Source organism: Pinus tabuliformis, chromosome 7 (genome assembly GCF_031772625.1).
Source record: "Pinus tabuliformis cultivar Carrire ecotype Pingquan chromosome 7, CPIR1, whole genome shotgun sequence".
In the NCBI taxonomy this organism is placed as follows: Eukaryota; Viridiplantae; Streptophyta; class Pinopsida; order Pinales; family Pinaceae; genus Pinus; species Pinus tabuliformis.
Window position 1 is genome coordinate 1264970044 of NC_142293.1, and position 15166 is coordinate 1264985209.

Sequence of the window (15166 nt, forward strand, 5' to 3'; positions counted from 1 at the left end):
ATTCTCATTTAGACATCTCCTATGTCAATCTCATGCAGTTCAAAATAATTTGTCATTTTCTTAGTGTGTTGTTGTGTTGTGTATGTTCCAGTGCCATCGAATGAGGTAATTTTACTTTGATAATCTACTGGTAAGGCACCTTGAGGAGCAGGCATTACAAGGGGGGCATATCTGAGTGCCATAGCTCTGAGCTGTACAGGATTGAGAACAGGAGTTGGGGTAACTGGAGGATTTGGGACAACAAGGGGAGTTGGTGTAACAGGGGTAATAGGTGTTTGAGGGGTAGTGATGGGCTGATGGGGGATTGAAGGTATGAATGGGGATGAAGGATGATCTTCAAAGGTGCGGGGAAACGACGGTGAGCTAAAAGATGTTGAAGCTGACTCAGAAAGTTCAGGGAGTCTATCAGTGGTAAGGGATGACTGAGGGGAGTTCAGAAGGTTCTAGTTAATTGAAAAGTTGGCTCGTTGTGTTTGAAGTTCTCTGGTAAGTGCTGGATCTAAGACTGTGATCACAAGTTCACTCTCAAACTTGGTTCTAAATAGAGATAGGTCAAAATATTCGTCAAAAGGGATGTATTCAATGAATAACCACTCAGCAGGGCATGAATAGGATCTTAAAAGAGGTCTAGGGCTTACTGAACTTTCCTGTCTTCTGAGTATCCTCGGAATAAGGTTGGGATTTTCAAATACAGGGGGAGGATTTGCATCAGGGTTGGCCCTGGTATAGTGAGTTCTCCCCGAAGCCAGATTTCGAGTTTTTTATGATTATTTTGCTTTTTGTTTGAACTTTTTAATAAATAACTTCTAATAACCCTTTAAGATTCTTAAAAAAAAAATTGAATTCCTCAAAGGTTTATTGAAACTGAGGGTTTTGAATCCCCAGTATGGTCACCACTATGTTATCACTCAGAAGTCTTCCCTAGAAGTTATAAAAATAAGGAATAATCCGAGGTAACCACAAACCTAATCTTTTAGACTCAGGTTCTAGCCAACCTAAGTCCAGAGAGGGCTCTCTCTCTTTTATTTAACTTTGTTTAAATAAGATTTCAGGCTAGTTCTTAGTGTTCATGATTGTTTTGTTTTGATTGGGTGGTGGAATTAAGGAAACAGATGGGTAGAGCAAATATTTAGGCCATTGGGCTATGGATTCAATCAAGAAAGGCTTAACTGGATTTGATTTATTACTGAGGTAAGAGTTCACTGGGCAGGCTAACACAACAAGAGCAAATCTGCAGGTTTCAATGGATGGAAAGTCCTAACCAGGGCCAAGGGCAATGAAGAATCCTTAACCGGGATTAAGATGAAGAAAGGAAGGATGGCCAGTAGCAAAGGGAAATGAAAAATCCTTTAATATGGACCAAAGGGGGGGTAAACTACGAAAGTAAGGGGCAATTAAGAATCCCAATACAAAGGTAGTTTAGTAGAAAACATAAAAGAAAGCAAACAGTTAAAACAGAGAGCACTTAAGCTAATTCTGATGATATCATTCCTTGTTTGCTTTTAAGATTTATAAGAGACACATGTGAATATTTCATAACATAAAGAGAAAACGATATTTAAATATGAGAAAATGATACTTATTTGTTCCAATTATGCACAAGAATCCAGGGAAATGTCCTCAGCTTTATTTCATTTCCAGCAAAACCAGTCCAGTCTCGAGTACAATAACTCCTTGGCTAAAAAATAATATGTCTACAAAAATGTATTTTAATCCACACTAATTACTTCAATTTGTGAAGTATTTATACAAAATATCTCATAACTATATGAGAATTATCCTAGGAAACAAAAGATATTTTCAACACAAAGATAGAGACAGATGGAGAATTGTTTGTTTGTTGTCCCTTCAATTGTGACTGTGTTGGGTGTTGTTGCTAGGATTTGGCTCTTGCAGTTTGCCTTGTAGTTATGTGTTGCAATCACTTTTGTCTTTAACCTATTGATACTCTTTACTTGTGTTGTTTCGTCCTGTCTTTCCTGTTTTACCTGGCAGTTATCTTTTACCTTATAGATTTACTATAGTAACTTATATTAAATCAGTCAAACTGGTCCACCATTCACTGTCAGGTAACTTCATTCTAATCATTTTCCTGTAGATTTCATCGGCTTCTGTATACTTAGAAAAATTGGGTTGGCTTTTGCATAAGTGTTTGACTTCATGTTCTATGTAGAGTAGATTCTCCAGACCATCATAAAGTACCCTTCCAGTGGGCAAAGATTTCACCCCTGAAGTACTAGCTTGGCTTTTGGCCAGCTTGTTTAACTTGTCAACATAGTCTTCGTGGGTCATCAACTTATCATGGATCACCATAGGACTGGGGAGTCCTTTTTCTCTTGAGATGTCGTACTTTAGCATAAAGCTATCAATGTCTGTTTGGATGCTCTGACATCTTTTCTCTAAATTAAGCATTAAGTTCCTTTTGGTAAGAATTTTTTTTATTTCTAAAATTGTTGTTGTTCTGTCATCTATATCCAATTCATCTAGTTGATATCTGTTTTTGCTGTTCAAAAAGGTGATCAACTAATTGGCTTCTTCTGGTTTATTTCCCAATTCTTCCACTGTCTTGTGGATGGCCTCTGTAGCCATCTTGACCAATTCTGTTTGCTCAAAAACAATCTGAATAAAAGGCCAAACATCATTGATGGAATAAATGATGTTGGCCCAAAGGATTTCTCTCATGTCTCCCAATGGTTCTTGCAGTGATAAATCCTTTTTTGGGGCCTTAATCCTTTCTGCCATCCTTAAGTTCCTCTGAGTTTCTTCTTTATACTGTATTTGTACAAGTTTGCAGTTGGTTTCTAAATTTGACACTTGTTCTTTGAGCTTCTTAAGCTCAGTGGCCTGGATACTCATTTCTGCCATGGCCTTGATTAATTCTGCAGTTTTCTCTATGGGTGCCTCTGTGCTGGTCGATGTTCCTATGCCTGATGTAGTACCTGTCACTTGCAACGTTGTTGCTGGTGGAAATGTTGCTACCAGTGCAGCTGCCAAGGTGGAGGGCACTGCTATGGAAATTGTAGGAATTACAGTCTGAGGAGCGATGGCCAACTCACTCTGCTTGGACTATATCAGGTTGTCCAATTCTTTCTCAGTTTCCTTCAATTGGTCATTTAACTTAAGGACTAAGTCCATAAGTTCTTCCTCCTTCTGTGTTTCCAAAACTTCAGTTGTTTGAGGATGATGAAGAGGTGGAATCTTAAGCTGCTTCTTCAGTGCAGCTATTTCATCGTTTTTCTTTTTTATCAACTGTTTTGCTGCTTTAACATCCTTGGAATCATGCCCCAGCTCTATGACCAAGTCCTCTAAGGACTTTATTCTAGTGTCTTTGGCCTGAGAAGAGGCCTTTTCCAAGTGGAATTGGGCTGAGATGTTTTTCAGTGAATTCTGAAGTTGGTGAGCTGCTATGGTCTTGCTGGTGAATGTGGAATAGACCATTTCTCCAGTTTGTTTATGCAACTCAATTTGGTCAATAGGATGAATATCCTTTACCATGACCTCAAAATCTGTCTTAAGATAATCTGCCATTGATTTAGGTTTCTCTACGGTTCGCTTGAGAAAGCTCATCTGCATCTTGCCTTATTTTATATCAAAGGCTGACATTAGCCTTATTTGGTTCGTTGGGGCCATCCTCAAATAATGTGCATAGCTTTGTACTTTTAGCCTTTCATTCCTTTCCTTGATTTCCTTGTATTTTTCTTTGATGTCTTGGCTTTGTCCTGTGGGAGCCCTGAAGGAGGATACTTCCACACTCTGCTGCCTTTCCAACATTTGATTTTGAGAGGTGGAAGGTTCTTGTGTCCCTCCTGAAGGAATGGTGTGCCCACTTTCTATTCTCTCTGCTCTTGAAGTCCCTATTGTTTCCTTAGTGTATTCTTACTCTGCATATGGATTTAACCTCTGCCTTTTAGCAAAGGTTTGAGCAATAGGCATGTTGGAAGGAGTGGCCTCCTCTCTGTTTCTTTTAAGGTTTCTCTCCTCATTTAGAGGAGTCTACAAAACTGGAGGATTGCTCATGATCTATTCAGGTTGAGCAAGTTCCTATGAAATTTCTGGTTGTTTAGATTCTTCTTGCTGTTCTGAAAGCTCTGGTTGTTTGGTTGGCTCTGCTTGTTCTGAAGATTCTGGCTGACCTGATGGTCCTGCCTCTACTGATGGATCTACTTCTATCTGCCCACTGTGGCTTTGTGCGTGTCTCTGAGACTGAGATTCTCCTAGAACTTGTACAAAGGAATCCTCATCAAGTCTTTTGTCTAAGTCCATTAATACATTATCAACAACAACCTCTATACTATCTCGATCTATCAAAGTGCCTTCCACCCATACGGATTGATTAGCATATTGTTCAATTTCAGGGATCCTATGATGGATGTAAGGAGATAGTTTGTTCTTTTGTCTCCTATTACAAATGAAGCTATAGGGATCATAGGTCCACATGAAACTTTGTTTCAGTTTCAGTCTTTGGAGGATTTCATCTGCCTACTTTCCTGCTTCTCTACTGTTACAAATGACTGGGCCTAGTTGATCCTTTATTCTGAGTTGGGCTTTCTTCTTGGCTCTTACAAAATGCACCTCATCTGAATTGATCATTTGTCTGTAGTACTCTAGAGCAAATAATCTCATGGGGTGGTACGTTGGCAATTTGTAAGGTGGCAATTCACATCCATAAATTCTGATTTTAGTATGGTTTTGGTATAAATACCAATCCCCTATTTTGTACTTTTTTGACAACTATAGGACCTTCCTGATGTCTGCACTAATTCTAGGTGGAGGGCTTCCTCGCAGCACAGTTGTCACAGGATAAAGAAAGCGGTCTATGAAGTCTGTATAAGAGTATTGAGAATCAAACTAATGAATTAAAGAAGTCCAAAAGATCATTGATCTGTGGTTTCCTTTAGTATCAAGCTTTTGGAGGGCAGTTGGAAAGCTATCTGCTTGGTAGTACAAGAACAAATGATAAAGAACTGAAGAATACTTGAAAACTCTTTCATTTTCCAACCTCATGAATTGATCATGCATTTCGTCAGCAATAAACTTTGCATAGTCAAACATGATAGTTGGTTAAGAGAGTAGATTGACATGATGGATATTATGATCTCATCAACATATTCATTGGTGGTGCAGCCTAGTATACCAGATATCATATCTATAATATCTCGACCAAGGTTGGAGAATATAGTCCATAGATAAGGAGGAGGGTCCCTTGGGATATACTGCTCTTCTCTGATAAAAATCTGGAATAACTGGGCTAGTCTGATAGAAGAGAGTGTAGGGTATCTGTTTATCATGTCTCTAATGGGAAGAGGGTTTAGGTTGTGGCTTGGATGCAATTGAAGCATCTGGTTAATGGATTCAGCAGTGATAGTAAACAAAACAGACTGGTCAGGAGTTCTTACTGCACTTTGGATAGGATCATAGTTCATGTGGTAGTATTGTACAATCTCTGGGAATACATGCACTCTGGAGAACTGGTACTTAAGCAAACCTGATTCCCAAAGTCCAATGGAGTCAACTTGGTTCAGGTACTGGTCTCTATACTTGCAGAAGAGTTTTAGAGGGGATTTTGAGACTGAGGTGTATTTTATTTGGAAATATTTGTCTACAAGTGGAAGATGGTCTAAATCCCTGTGGGGAGTCGTAATGGGCATGACATTCAGTGCAATTGGGGCTTCCATCCATGGTTCTTGTGGATTCAAGGACGGAGCAAAAGGCTTTGGGGAAATTGGTAACAATTAGTCTATTTCAGAGTATTTCGAGATTACCAGGTGGCTTAATTGACTTAACTACCTAGAATTTAAAGAAATTTAGCTCATGTTTGGCAAGAAATCAGGGTTTCTTAGTCGAAAATGGGGTAAATACCTGGTTTTGGATGTTTTAACGATGAAATGGTGACGGTGCATTGTTTGCAAGAAGCGCACGGGTCTGCAAGGTGGTCTGGAGTTCATCGGCTGCAGAAAGTTGACGGTTGATAGCAGGTTTGCAGTTGAACGTGCTCTGTGCTTTGCATGGAAGCCAAAACGTCCTTTTCATGATAAAAAACAAAAACAATGAGTTTTTTGGCTTTATGTGTAAATTCAATGATATTGGCGGGTATAATGGGAAAACGACAGTTGGCACCAATCGGAGGATGTGACAATTTGTCGCGTAGCGGAGGCGGTAAGCGGGATCCATCGCACCGCTTTTCGGGAAAAAATGGTTTTGGGGGGAGGCCGCCTGATGCCATTCATCGGGTGCCACGTAGCGGCGGGGTGAATAGTGAAACCACTCACATCGGGCGAGTAAAGGTCGGCCTTCAGAGGCCACCCAATATGAGCGTCAACCATTGGATCTGAAGGGGTTAGATCGTATGGTGATCGGGGGTGTGATATGATCGGGGAGTTAATGGAGGGGCCTGACGGGTTATTAACTGCGGGTTAGGGCGGCTTGATAACATTGGGGGTGATATGATTAGCGGAGTGGGTTATTAATTAATCACAGTTTGATTAATTAACCCCTTTTTGTTTGGCGGAGGGTTATGGCTCTTAATTAGTCGCAAATCAACTAATTAATCCATTTAACTAACTTAGTTAATAAGGTTTATCTTGCAAACCATCGGGGCGGGATATTATCATATGGGATTTTAATAAAATGTACGGGAAAGGGGGTTTTCTTTTCGGGAGTTAAATAAATAATGAAAATTAGAGTTAATGTGAAGCGAAAGCAGGAAAGAAAATGCATTAAGTAAAATGTATTGATATTTATTTTTATATCCACATCTACACATCATAACTTAGGCTAAATGGTTTTTGTGGGTTTTTTGTGGGAAAAGGGGTTTTGTGTGTAGGGTTAATTACTTTCCCTAGGTAAATGATGATTTCACTTTAGGAAAAGGGATTTTTAGATGAAATGGATGAATTATGGAGGGGTGAATATTGGTAAAGGGTTTTTCGGTACTTAGACCTTATAAGTTATTGGGCTGAGGGTCCAGTCCCTCCAGAAGTCAGAGAAATGCTTTGAACCCCTTTAACTTAAGTTTTTAGGTACTTTTGACTTTATTTATGGGAAATTAGTAAAATTAGAGGTAAAATTAATGGGGAAATTAATCACTTAACTTTGTGTAAATGCCCAATGATCATCCATACTTTAGTAACTTGATGATGAAAGTAAATGATATGATTTCAACTAATCATTCATCATAATTCTGCAACCATCCAACTACTTACCCATCTACTCATCCTACCATTTTTTCTACTCTTTATTAGGGTGCACTTAAGCTGGCAAACCCTTATCAAAACTTTTTTTTCTTTTACAATGGAAATCTATCTAAGTCTATCCTTATAACATCCAAGGTCTCAGATTAAATTGTTGAGCTCTTTTTATTCACTCTACCTATCTACTTATCTGCCAAGATTAAACAATTTGTTCAGATCTTATTCTCTATCTCTGAGCATGAAATTTAAAGCATGAAATAACCAAGATTAAACTGTTTGATTACCATGGATTGTGGCATGAATAACAAGTTTCACACAATCATTATTATACAAAAAGTAAAATAGTAGTGGCATTTGGACTTGCACACTTTCATGGTCTTTTTCTTTTCCTTGGGGTTCATTTTTCATCTTTTTTGACCCTTTTTCATTCTTTTTGTCCCTTGATTTTTCTTTTGGGACATACCCTCCTTACATTTTTTAATTTTTTTGATTTTTTACAAATATGGAAAACATTTGCAGAAAGCAAAGGTATGTACATATTACAGACTTAACCTCATCCATTCAAAATTATGACACCTATTGGTATAGGAACGTAACAGAAGGTTAGGTTGACAACAGACTCTTTCTTCCATCACATTTGGGTAGATGGTTTTGGAACCAGTTTGCACTCCTTTATACAATAACAACTTCATATTGATCTTAACAGGACCACCTATGAACTTCTTCATGGTGTGTCTGTTAACCTCTAAGTATTCTTTGGTAGTGATCTTCTTAGCTATTCAAGTATTCCTCGATCTCCTACCTGACCACATTTCTTCCCTTTGTCTATGCAAATGGCCCTACTGAGGGGATCTTGTTTGCTTGAACCAAGGAATTCGAGCTGTTATGTAAGTGTGCATAAGAAGCTAAAATGCTAGACAAAAAGGGGATGAGTCATTTGTTTCTTTGTATAAGCATTCTGACCTCAGCCTTTTCCAACACTACTTCCTTTATTGTCTTCTTCACCAATTCTGTTGGTGCGCTCCTGTGATTAGTTCCCCACTCATGAATCATGGTAATGGATGCATGAATAAATTTCAAGGCTTTCACATTTTCCCACAATTTCTTTTTCATATCATGTAAAGGAACTACTGCTTTATGCAAGGTGACCAACTCCTCATAAATATGCCTCATAGTGTCTCCCAATGCTTGGATCTCACCATATATAGCTCCTCGAAGCTCCTGCAAGCAAGCATGTGCAAAATACAACCTTTGATTCTCTACTTGGAGTTTTTATATTTGTTTCTTTACAACTTCCATATTATTTTCTATCTATTTGTTTTCCACCATCAGGAAATCTATATTTACTTTTAAAGCACTTACAAAGGCTAATTTAGTTGCAATGATGGTTTTTGGATTCCTTCTAGTATTAGTGACGATCACCCTTTTCGTATGAATGAAAGTAGGATGTGCCAAATCATTGAGAAAGTGTTTATTTTTTCTTGCAAAATTATGTTTTCGATCTCATTAAAGGCTAAACTCGAGATATCCATGGTCGGGTCCTCATCTAGAGGAGAGATTTCATCTTCACTACTTGTGGCTTGTCCATCTGTGGGGGAAGGAAGAGGTTGACTGACAATGTTTGTACTAGGCATGAGGTCAACATCCTAGTTCTTCTCCCCTTGTTCTATTTCCATGTCCTAAGCTACTATCTTCTCCTCTATCTCTTTAACAAACTCTTGATGCTACTTCTGCTTACTTTCTTCTTTTGCAAGTTTTCTTTTCCTTTCTTCTTCTGCCTACTTTAGTATAGTTTCTTCTTGCACTTGCATTTCCTCCTGTTCCTTCCTCTCCTGTTCTTCCTTGTGTATCCTCTCTTCTTCCTATTTCCTCTCCAATTCTCATTACTTCCTTTTCCTTTCTGCTTCCAAAGACGCCTTTAGAATAACTGGATCTTCCTTGAATTTGCGGCTTTACTCCTATGCTAGGTTGTGGGAAACCTTCCTCTTATACTTAATACTCACTATAGATCGATCTTTTGGCTGCTTAGCTTCCTGAGTAACACTTTGTTCTGGAACTACATTGGAAGGGCCTGCTTGATCTCCTAGTGCACATGACCAAGAGGCATTATAGCGATTCTTCATATTTTCTTCCTCTGACCTGGCATAGGTCCCATATGGCTAGACAAAGTGTAACTTGACATTGTGGTTCTTATAAACTCCTCTGGGATCATACTAATTATATTTTATTGTACTAAACATGAAGTCTTCCAATTGTTTCGCTTCATTTTCTGCAACCTTCAAGTTCTTAATCATGTAAGATCCCACCTACAAGGGAAGAGCAGGACAAGACACTTTCTTCGTCCTTTGCAACACTGCAAACAAACCTATGACAAGATGATATGCAACCTCTTACATGACTACTTTGTTAGTGGCATACCTTGGTAAGATATGAGATGGTTTGTGGCAGCCAGACACTCGGAGGTATGTGTCGTATGGTGAGGCAAACCAATCTACAACATCTGATACTGCACTCATTTCCTTGTGAAACATTCAAGGGGCCTTTTATTTAAAGATCATTTGGTATAGGACCTTGAATAAATTATCAACCATCTTTTCAAAGACTCCCCTATAGTTTCATTCGGCTAACAAATTACAATATATATGGATAGGAGGGTATCTGGAAGTCCATTTCCAATCCATGTCAGGGAAAGCATTGTGAGCACATATATTGTCCAATAGGTATTGTTGCTTTCCTTTTGGTGGATTTTTGCCTTATTCACATTAATCTTCAGCTACTGCGACACAATATCAAACTAGTTGAACATATTCCCATGAGAGACAATCTGATACAACATCTAAACCCATCCTTTTGGGAAGGATTCAATATTCTTCAATCCATAAATTTGGTAACATAATACTATCAAGCACTGAAACACCTTTCTGAGTGAACTAGTCTTATAAGTGTTTTTCAGTGTTTGGAAAAACTTTGGTAGTTACTTCACCCACATATTGACCACATACTTAGTATTGAGATAACCTGTTGCTGCATATAAATAAGATTACATATGTTGTTCAAGCTTAGGAAAGTGATAAATCAAGTGGATGTCATGTGGATGGTAGGAGGAAAGATACTAACCACTTGCATTGTTCAAGGACATGATATTGGTGTAGAATTTTTGTAAAATCCATTTGATAACATCTACACAAGGTAAGACCAAGAATCTGCAAGAAAACTTGTGAAGACCTGACCATTGGATGTTAATGTAGACCTTTCTATCCTCTAGATCTTATTTGAATTCAGTGGCCATGAATGCATCCTTAACAATGGGCCATGTGATATCTGAGCCCTTTTTAATGTATAATTAGAATGGGAACTGAGGATGAAGGAATTTCGACCATTTCATTTGTACTGCTTTCTATAGCCTCTTTGATGTTGATCTCTTGGGAGGCATGATGTTTTCTACTACTAAAAAGAAGTATGCTCAAAACCTGTAGTACCTGTGGCAAAAGATGCACTCATAGCAAAATTAAGTTGGCTCTTAGACAAATCAGCTCATCAATCAAGTAAAAGTAGCAACACAGTGATGAGGAAAGATATTGCACAATTATGGGCTAGAAAAGGGTGCATTGAGCTCAAGATTCGCACAATACAAAGAGAGAGAGGAGGATTGCACAGTCTCAGCTATCATAGGGATGTCTTGAGGCTTAAGACTACACAATGCGCAATCCCAACTGGGTAGAAGAGAGAAAGAACTGTGCATTACACAATCTTAGAGGCCATGACTGGGCAACTAATGGTTGGACTTGTGCAATGTGCAACTAGGCAATCCAGTGATTGCATGCTATGTAGTCACAACTAGCAAGGGGCAAGCTTGAGTCTTGGAAATGTGTAATGCACAGTAAGGGAAGGTAGCAACTCATGAAGAATTACACAGTCTTTCCCAAGGGAGAGGAAAAATTCTGGATCTGAAGCTAAGGAAGGATTAAGAGTAGATTATCCTTAAGATAAGTTAGATCAATCCTTAACATCAACCAAAAAAGATCATGCAAAAGGGAAGAATAGGCATGCAGAAAAGACCCAGCAACAGTAACTGTTGGTAGGGAAAATAGCTTGGGAGGGATGTGACACTTGTAAAAACTGAACGACAGACTGAAACAACACTTCTACAAGGTAGATATAGTAGAAACACCAGTAATTACAAGATTAAATGGGAAAAGTGGCACTTTCAAACACAAAAACGACAGAAGTGATGGAAAAAGTAGTAAAAAGGGACACTTTAGAAACTTATCCAGAAAAGCACTGCAAATGAATCCAAATATCCTTGATCTCAAGGGGAAGGATACAGATCCAATGTCTAGTGTGCAAATAAGATCTACTAGCCTATATTATATAGATTTAGCCTCCACATTATTAGGTTGGGGTTTATGATGCTCATGCCTAAAATCAAGGAGAAAGTGACACTTGTCCTTAGATTGAAAATAGAAACTTTGTGCCACTTGTCCAACATAACACAAGTGCTACATTCAAGAATGAGTGATTACTTGATCCGAATTTAAATAGGAATGCAACAAATTATAGATATAACCATAAATATAAAGATGCAGTAGAAATGACATTATCTTTCATTAATATCAAATAATGAAATATGCTTACAAACAGAATGGAAATGAGACTAGCTCGGGCGATGGTAGCTTATCTCTGAGAAGAGATGTGGTGGCTACATGCCTCTGAACTGAGTTACAATGAGGCTCAAGGGCCTTTTTATTGTTTAACAATAAGAGAAAACCCTAAACAACCAAAACCCTAACTCAAGGAGATGTAACACCAAGATTTTATGGGCCCCGTTGGGGTTAGTTGGGAAGCCAACTTCTCGGGATCGTAACTTGGTCATATTATCTTCATTTGATGCGTAGGGTACCTCATTGGATAGATATATTTGAGGACTACAACTAAAAGCATGTTTTAAATGAAATTTCTTGGAGGAATGTTTCCAAAAAAACGTTGTTTAGGGCCTCAAAACAGCTCCAGAAGTTGAGAACCCGAAAAAACTGCCAAAAATAGTAAACTATGCTACAATTAAGGAAACTAAAAAATTGAAAGAAACAATGGTGGGGGTACATGTGGAATAGGAGGGTGCACACCAATATCCACCTGGATCATTCCTCCCCCCTTAGGAACCAATGGCCTCCATTGCATTGAGTTCCTCCATGAGATGAGGGAACTTCTATTGAACTTGGTCCCTAGTGAGCCATTTTCCTTAGTGCAAGATTTGGATGGCTTTGACAACTCAATACATGGATATTCTACTGGAGAGTGTTCTTGATCTATGTGTCCATGATCTGATTAGTTGTAGCTTGTTCCATGCAATCTGGATTTAACTCTGTTGGTGTGAGTTGTTTTGCAATGTCGGATGTGTCCAGTAATGGTGGAAAGTATGGCTGAAGGCGACCCACATTGAACACTAGGTGTAGGCCAAGGAATGGAGGAAGGCTGAGCTCAAAAGAATTATCTCCCATAGCCTTGGTGATGGTGTAGGGCCCATATCAAAGCAGGCAAATCTTGCGGTGGGGCCCAACGAGGTGCTCCTTCTGCAAATGTAGCCAAACTTTGTCGCCCACCTGGAACTTGTGTGGCACCCGATCCTGATCATGGCGCTGCTTGTACTTAGAATTGGCTTTGTCCAATATATCATGGACCTGTTGGTGGATGTGTTGAATGTGCTCAATGAAGTTATTTTCCTTGTTGGCTTTGGACTGGAGATGAGCTGAATCTACCTAAGTCGTTTCAAATGGTATGGCCATATCAATGGGACATAGTGGCTGGAATCCCAAGCCCACCTGAAAATGGTTGTGGCCAGTCGAGCTGTGGAGAGCCCGGTTGTAGTTGTGTTGGACATAGGGGAGGCTCTCATCCCATGCACGTGGATGCTTTGAGTTGTACATGCGAAGAATGTGTACGACCATCCTGTTGACGACCTCTATCTAGCCATCGGTTTGGGGATGGAAAGTTGTCGACTTAGTGAGCTTGGTGTCCAGCATCGACCAGAGACTGGACCAAAATGTACTGAGGAACCTGTTGTCTCGATCTGAGATGATAGACTGTGGGATCCCAAAGTGTACCCACACTTGTTCAAAGAAGAGTTTAGCAATGGCTTCTGCTGTGATACTCTTCTTGCAGGCCGTCATAATGGCCATCTCCGAGAATCTGTCGACGACCACAAAAACATAGTCTTTTCCATGCTTAGTTGAAGGAAGGCTTGACATGTAATCCATGGAGATGGATTCCCAAGGTCGACTAGGGGTAGGCAGCGGAGTGTAGATACCTTGCTTCTTGATGGTTGGTTTGGCAATGACGCAGACAGTGTAGGATCTAATGTACTTCCTGACATCCTGTCGAAGATTCGACCAATAGAAATATTTTTGCAGTATTGCCACCATTTTTTCGACCCCAAAATGCCTAGTTGCCCGATTGTAGTGTGCTTCTCAAATCATCTTTGCATGCTCACTTGAAGGAACACAAAGGTGTCCCAAGTGGCATAACAGAGCATCCTGGAGGTTAAAATCTAGAACTTTCTGACCCTCTAAGAGCGTATGGTATGTGTGGCTGAATTTTGGGTTGCTTTTGTAGAGAAGTGGCTAATCAGAAGTCTCGTTCCCACAAGAGTTGACCATAGTGGTTAACGCCATGATCGGTGGTCGGTTGAGGAAGTCTTCAACATTATTTGTGTTTCCCTTCTTGTACTTGATATTCAAATGGAACTGTTGCAGGTATGTGGACCACTTCTGATGAAAATCATTTTGCAACTTCCCTTGAATCTATATGAACTGCAGGGGTCGGTGGTCTGTGTGGATGACCATTTCCTTCCCCAAAATGTAATGCTTCCATTGTCGGAAGATCTGCACAATGGAATACATCTCTTTGTCATAAGTGGGATACTTTCGAACTGTGTCTAAAAGTGTCTCACTGTGATATGCCACTAGATGCCCATGCTGAGTAAGGACTGCCCCAATAGCATAGTCAGAGGCATCTATCTCAATCTCAAATGGTTGTTGTAAGTCTGGTAATGTGAGCACTGGTGTAGAGTAGAGGGATGTTTAAACTCTTTGAATGCTTTCTATTGAGATTCAGACCAAAAGAATTTTTATTTCGCTCCTCCTTTGGTGACTTGACTCAAGGGCCAAGTGATATGAGAGAACCCCAACATGAACCTGCGGTAGAAATTGGCAAGACCCAAAAAGTTGCGGAGCTCCATCAGAGTGGTTGGGGCTGGACAATCCCGAATGACTTGCATCTTGGCTGGATCCACATGGACACCCCATTAATCAATAATGTATCCTAGATACTGAACCTGGGTCATGCCAAAAGTGCATTTCTCCAAATTGGCACACAACTTGTGTTGCCGCAGTGTTTAGAGAACTTGTCAGATGTGGTGGAGGTGCTCTTCCCAACTCTGGCTAAAGATCATGATGTCATCCAAGTATACCACTACAAAGGAGTTGGTGAATGGTTGCAAGATGTCATCCATAAGCCTCATGAAGGTTGCAGGAGCATTCGTCAACCCAAAAAGCATAACCAACCATTCAAAAAGGCGCTCCTTGGCTTTGAAGGAAGTCTTCAACACATCGGAGGGTTCAATTGGTACCTAGTGATATCTGGACTTCAATTCGATATTGCTGAAATATTTCCCCCCTTTATTTGGTCCAGAAGCTCATCAATCCATGGATCAGGTACCTATTCTGGACAGTGATCTTGTTCAACGCCTGATAGTCAATATAGATTCTCCAAGTCTCATCCTTCTTTTGTACCAACACGATCAGGCTCCCATAGGGTGATGAAATTGGCCGAATGTGACCTTTCTGCAGCAATTCCTGAATTTACCTCTTGAATTCATCATTCTCCATAATGAAGCACCGATAGATTAATACATTGGGTAATGATGCACCTGGGGTCAGATCAATGGAGTGCTTGACCTGAAAGTGCAGAAGCACCCCTAC

At 39.7% G+C, this 15166-nt stretch overlaps 1 pseudogene; it reads right to left on the reverse strand.

Moving 5' to 3' along the window:
- Positions 1-4731: 4731 nt before the first annotated feature.
- LOC149252026 (proline--tRNA ligase, cytoplasmic-like) overlaps positions 4732-15166 on the reverse strand; it is a 123286-nt pseudogene continuing 112851 nt past the window's right edge.